Source organism: Vombatus ursinus, unplaced genomic scaffold (assembly GCF_900497805.2).
Source record: "Vombatus ursinus unplaced genomic scaffold, bare-nosed wombat genome assembly UNPS02004573.1, whole genome shotgun sequence".
In the NCBI taxonomy this organism is placed as follows: domain Eukaryota; kingdom Metazoa; phylum Chordata; class Mammalia; order Diprotodontia; family Vombatidae; genus Vombatus; species Vombatus ursinus.
The window spans coordinates 3,640,737-3,645,378 of record NW_020944351.1 but is presented as its reverse complement, the minus strand read 5'-3'; the positions used below and the strand labels follow the sequence as shown (position 1 = coordinate 3,645,378).

The window sequence follows — 4,642 nt, the reverse complement described above, 5'->3', positions numbered from 1 at the left end:
ACACAAAGTAGCCTCCAAAGGAGGGAGAGCACGAGTAGCTTAGGAGACAAGAAAAAGCCTCCTGTAGTAGTAGTGCCCAAGTTCAATCTTAAAGCAAAACAGGGATTCCCAGGAGAACAAGTAAGGAAGTACACTCCAGGCACGAGAGACAGTAAATACAAAAGCACAGACGTTGGGGATGGCGTGGCATCTGTGAGGAACACCAAGGCCAATTTGCCCATGAAGGGCAGCAATATGTAATGTGCCTGGAAAAACAAGTTGGGAACCAGGTGGTGAAAAGTTCTATATGTCAAACAGTGGTGCTTACATTTGATCTGGAAGTGATAGGGAGACATTGGAGTTCGTTAAGTTGGAGGAGAGGAATGTAGACATATCTATACTTTAGGAAAATCATTTTGGCAGCTGCATGGGGGATAGGTCGGAGAGGGGAAAGATTTAAGGGAAAGTGACCAGAGACCTTAACTAGGGTAGTGGCCATGGAGTAGAGAGAAGGGGACACATGAGAGATGTTATATACACCCTCTCTCCATTTGTCTCAATGACAATTATGATGCTGTACACATGTGATCTGGGTGTAGTATCTCCCAGAGCTACCAGCTCCTGGTCAGCTTTCTGGAGTGGGCCCAATTTCCTAACCTCAAACAGAAGCCCTCCCTGCCCCTCATTTACTGTGGAAACCAAGAAGATTTAGACGAAGGTTGAGCCTCATGTTAATGTTGCCACCACTGGCCACGTAGATCATAGCAAGACTATACTGACAGCACCCATCATTCAAGATTATGACAGCAGGTGGTAGGGCCAAGTTTAAGAAGTATGAGATCAACCATGCACCAGCAGACTAAGCAGCCGAGTGTAATATAGTATACTCACTCACTGTCTTGGGTACACTGACTATGTCAAGAACATGATCCCGGCCAACGATGGTCCATGCCCCAGACAAGGGAGCACATGCTCCTGGCCAAATGCATCAGTGCACAGCCCGTGATAGTACTTGTGAATGAACAGCCACTGTCCTGGACAATGAGATGAGCGAGCTAGAAATTCAGGAGCTGCTCACTAAGCTTGGCTATGACCAAGAGAAGATTCCCACCATTGTTGCTTCTGCCCTCTATTGCCTCTGAGCAAAGGCAGCCAGAGTTGGGGGTGAATGCTACACTGAGATTACTGGATATTGTAGAGATACTTTTTTTTTTTTGGAGGCAAAAAGCTTTTTACTCAGGCAGTTTCCTGGTCACCAACATTTTGTTGTGCTTTGTTTAGTAAATATATATTCTCCATTTCAACAGACTTTACAGTTTGCATTCAGGCTTTCATATGTATAGTCCTTCCTACAGGCGGTACTTCTACATAAAATTCACGCTGCCCCAAAGCACTTTTTCATCCATTCCTTCTCTCTCTAGATAAAGGGAGTAGAGTCACCCATTTCAATGAGTGTGACATCTAGCCACAAGAATGGAGGGGTCAGAATCCAGGTCAGGTTTTGTGGCCCCAGTACAACTCTGATGCCCCAAGGAATGGGAAAGATATTCAGGAGTGACCTCCGGGACCTCAAGCCAGCAGAAGGACTCACTTAGCAGTCATGTGGCATCTAGACATGAATTTAGTGGGATTAATACCATGTAGGAACTGGGCTGTTATGAGTCTACCTTCCTCAGAGAGGAACTGGTATGGGGAGGAGGGGAGGGAGAAAGAGGGGTGTGTGTGTGTGTGTCTCAAACATACACACATACAAACTATATACAAGATAAACTTGTTCACCAAGGCTGATGATATCACATATGTGATTCTGGACAGCTCCAGGTGGCTACTCTGCAGCCACATTCACTTTAAAAGCTGAGATTGAAGTCATACTTGAAGCAGTTTTTTTTGTTGGGGGGTGGGGGTCAGGGTGAACACCAAGCTGGAAGAACTCAAGGTTTATGGCGGCGTTTAAGGCCAGAACCATTCTCCCAGCTCCTCTGTAGAAGACCTAGGCCATGGAGGCAATCAGCAAGAGGGCCAGAGCCTCCTGAGACTGTAGAGCCAAGGAGGCTAGCAAACAAGTGAGGCCAACAAAAACAAAGGCCTCACAGTGCAGTCAGGAACCATTAAATTAGAAGCACTTTTGAGTGGAGGCAAGGCAGAAGCTGAAGGCATTGCAGAAGCTTCCAGGAATGAGCGCCAGCATGGGAGTGCGGGGAGATTGGACTTTGGAATCCTACATTTTATTTTGTCTTCAGCTTTCAAAAAGGGATGTTTACTTTTGAAGATTTAGTAAGGACAAAGGTACAAACATTTCCCCAACTCTTTGGGGACATAGTTCCCCCCATACCATCTCCTCTCTAGGGAAGGTAGACTCATAACTGATAGCCCTTGATGAGGTCATGCTCTGGCCCTAAAGGGCAGAAGGCCAACTTTCAGTCTTTTCCCCTCCATTGGACTATGGGTTCCTCAAGGGCAGGGCCTGTCTTTTGCCAATTTTTTTTTTATCCCCATCGATTAGCACATAGTAGGCACTTAATAAACGTAAAATCCATCTGGCCTTTGCCAAGATGGTAGCCAGAGTCCTCTGCACAGTTGTTTCCTGTGAAGATCAGAGTGGAGGATACTAGGCTGGATTTGAGCCTCGTCTCTCTAGTACTATGGGAGAGATAGGGGCCCAAAAAGTAGTTCAGGCCAGAGCCACATTTGAAGGTGAGAAGGCTGAAGGGAGATTCTGAGGCCATTCCCTGCAGATATATACCTGAGATAGGAAGATTAGCACACTCACATGATCTCTAGCCAACAGGAAGCACAGACTGTGGCTGGCCCAGAGGGGAGAACAGAGGCTTCCACTGCTGCAGGCCTCTAAAACTGCTCCCTCAGCCTGAGAAGGGCCAGGCCACCGAAGGCCCAAGATTGGGCCAGATTTGGGGAACAAAGGCCTCAGGCTCTGTAGGCCCACAGCTAGATGACCCCCAAACCAAGGCAGCACCAAACTCGACCTGGAAGATAGAGGGTGGGGCAGGTACTGTTTGGCCTCCTTCCCTTTAAGCCCAATGCTGCCCTGCCTTCCTTTGTGACTTGTTTTTGAAAAGCCTGCACCAACTCCCAGGAACACTCACATTCCTGTGCCCACTCTGGATTGAGAGAAGCCCTTCCTGCTGCCTGGGTCTATTTATTCCATTCCTGACTATGGTCCAGTGGGAAAGGTGACCCTGGAGAGAGGAGCTGTAAAGAAAGATGAATGGGAATTCTCGGGCCACACCAAGAACACAGATCCTGAGATGATTGCTCAGAGCTTGGCTTGAGCTGAGGTCAGTTCCTTCAGGGGCTGCAGAAGGAAGCCATTCAGCAGGGCATGGTGGTGAGGGTGGAAGCTCCACTTTACATTCTCAGCAAAGAGGAAGGTGGCAACCACAAGCCATTGGGGCAGACTTCATTCCAGTCCTGTTCTCTTTCAGATAGGAACATCCTGCCCCCAGAGAAGGAGATGGTCATAAGACAACCGAGGTTCATACAGAAAGGTCAACACTCTATCCTGAGGAATGGGGACAGAATCATTGGTACTGACCTGGCCACTAACATATTAGCTGGGACTAAAGATGACAACAACATTAAGTGGAGCTGAGCTCAGCTCTGCCCTTCCTTCCCTCATCAGTATCTTACTGGCCTGAGTAGGAAAGCTTAAGATGAAGAGACGAAAAGTAACCCTTAAGCCCTGACATCTCCGATAGGGTGCACTGGGCCTGAGGGACCTGCAAGTCCCATGGGATAATACAGAGAATATGAATGGGAGAGCAGGACTGGCAGCACCCTGCCATTGTTCAGATTAAGACTGGGTCCTGACATGTGTACCTACAGATTTGGGAAGGGAAGAGGGAGACAGACAGGAAGAAGGACAGACAGGGGGAAAGAGAGAAGAAGGGAGACAGAATGGAAAAAAATAGACAGAAAGGAGGAAAGAGAGAAAGGGAGAAAGGAGAGGGCAAAGACAGGGAAGAGAGGGAGAGAGAGCAAAGAAGAGACAGCAAAATGGAAGACAGAAGGAGACAGGGGACAGTGAGGTGGAAGAGGCAACTGGGAAAGAGAGGGAGAGATGGGAAGGAGGGAAAGGGGAAGGAAGATGGAGGGGGGAGAGAGGGAGAAAGAGTGAGGGGGAGACAAAGACAGTAGGAGGGAGGTTTGAGGGGGAAGGGAAAAAGGAAAGAGAAAAGGAAAAAGAGAGGAGACAGAAAGGTGATGGGGGTGGTGGGAGGGGAGAGGAAGGGAGAGAGGAGAGAAGGGAGGGGGGGGGGGGGAGAGGGGGAGGAGGGGGGGGGAAGGGAGGGAGGAGGGAAGGGAGGGGGAGGAGGGAAGAGGAGGAGAAAGAGAGGGAAGAAGAGGGAAGAAGGGAGTGAGGCAGAAGGGTGAAAGTGAGAGGGTGTAGGAGAGAGGAGAAGAAACAGAGGAGGAGAGCTGGGGAGAGAAATAGAGGGGGACATGGGGTAGAGACAGAGGGAAAGGTGAAGGGGAGGAAGAGAGAGAGAGAAGAAAGAGGGGGAGGGAAGGAAGGAGAGAGGGGGAAGAAGGGGTTAGCAAACGAGTTCACTGCCCTTAGACTGGACAATCAAGAGAGGACTGGTAGCTTTGGAGACAGCTGGGCCTCCATTTCCTCCTCTAAAAGCAGGAGACAGGGTGGGGC

At 49.1% G+C, this 4,642-nt stretch overlaps 1 pseudogene; it reads left to right on the top strand.

The window, feature by feature from the left end:
- Nucleotides 1-567: 567 nt before the first annotated feature.
- On the top strand, nt 568-3,589 carry LOC114024795 (annotated as a pseudogene).
- The last annotated feature ends 1,053 nt before the right edge of the window (nt 3,590-4,642 follow it).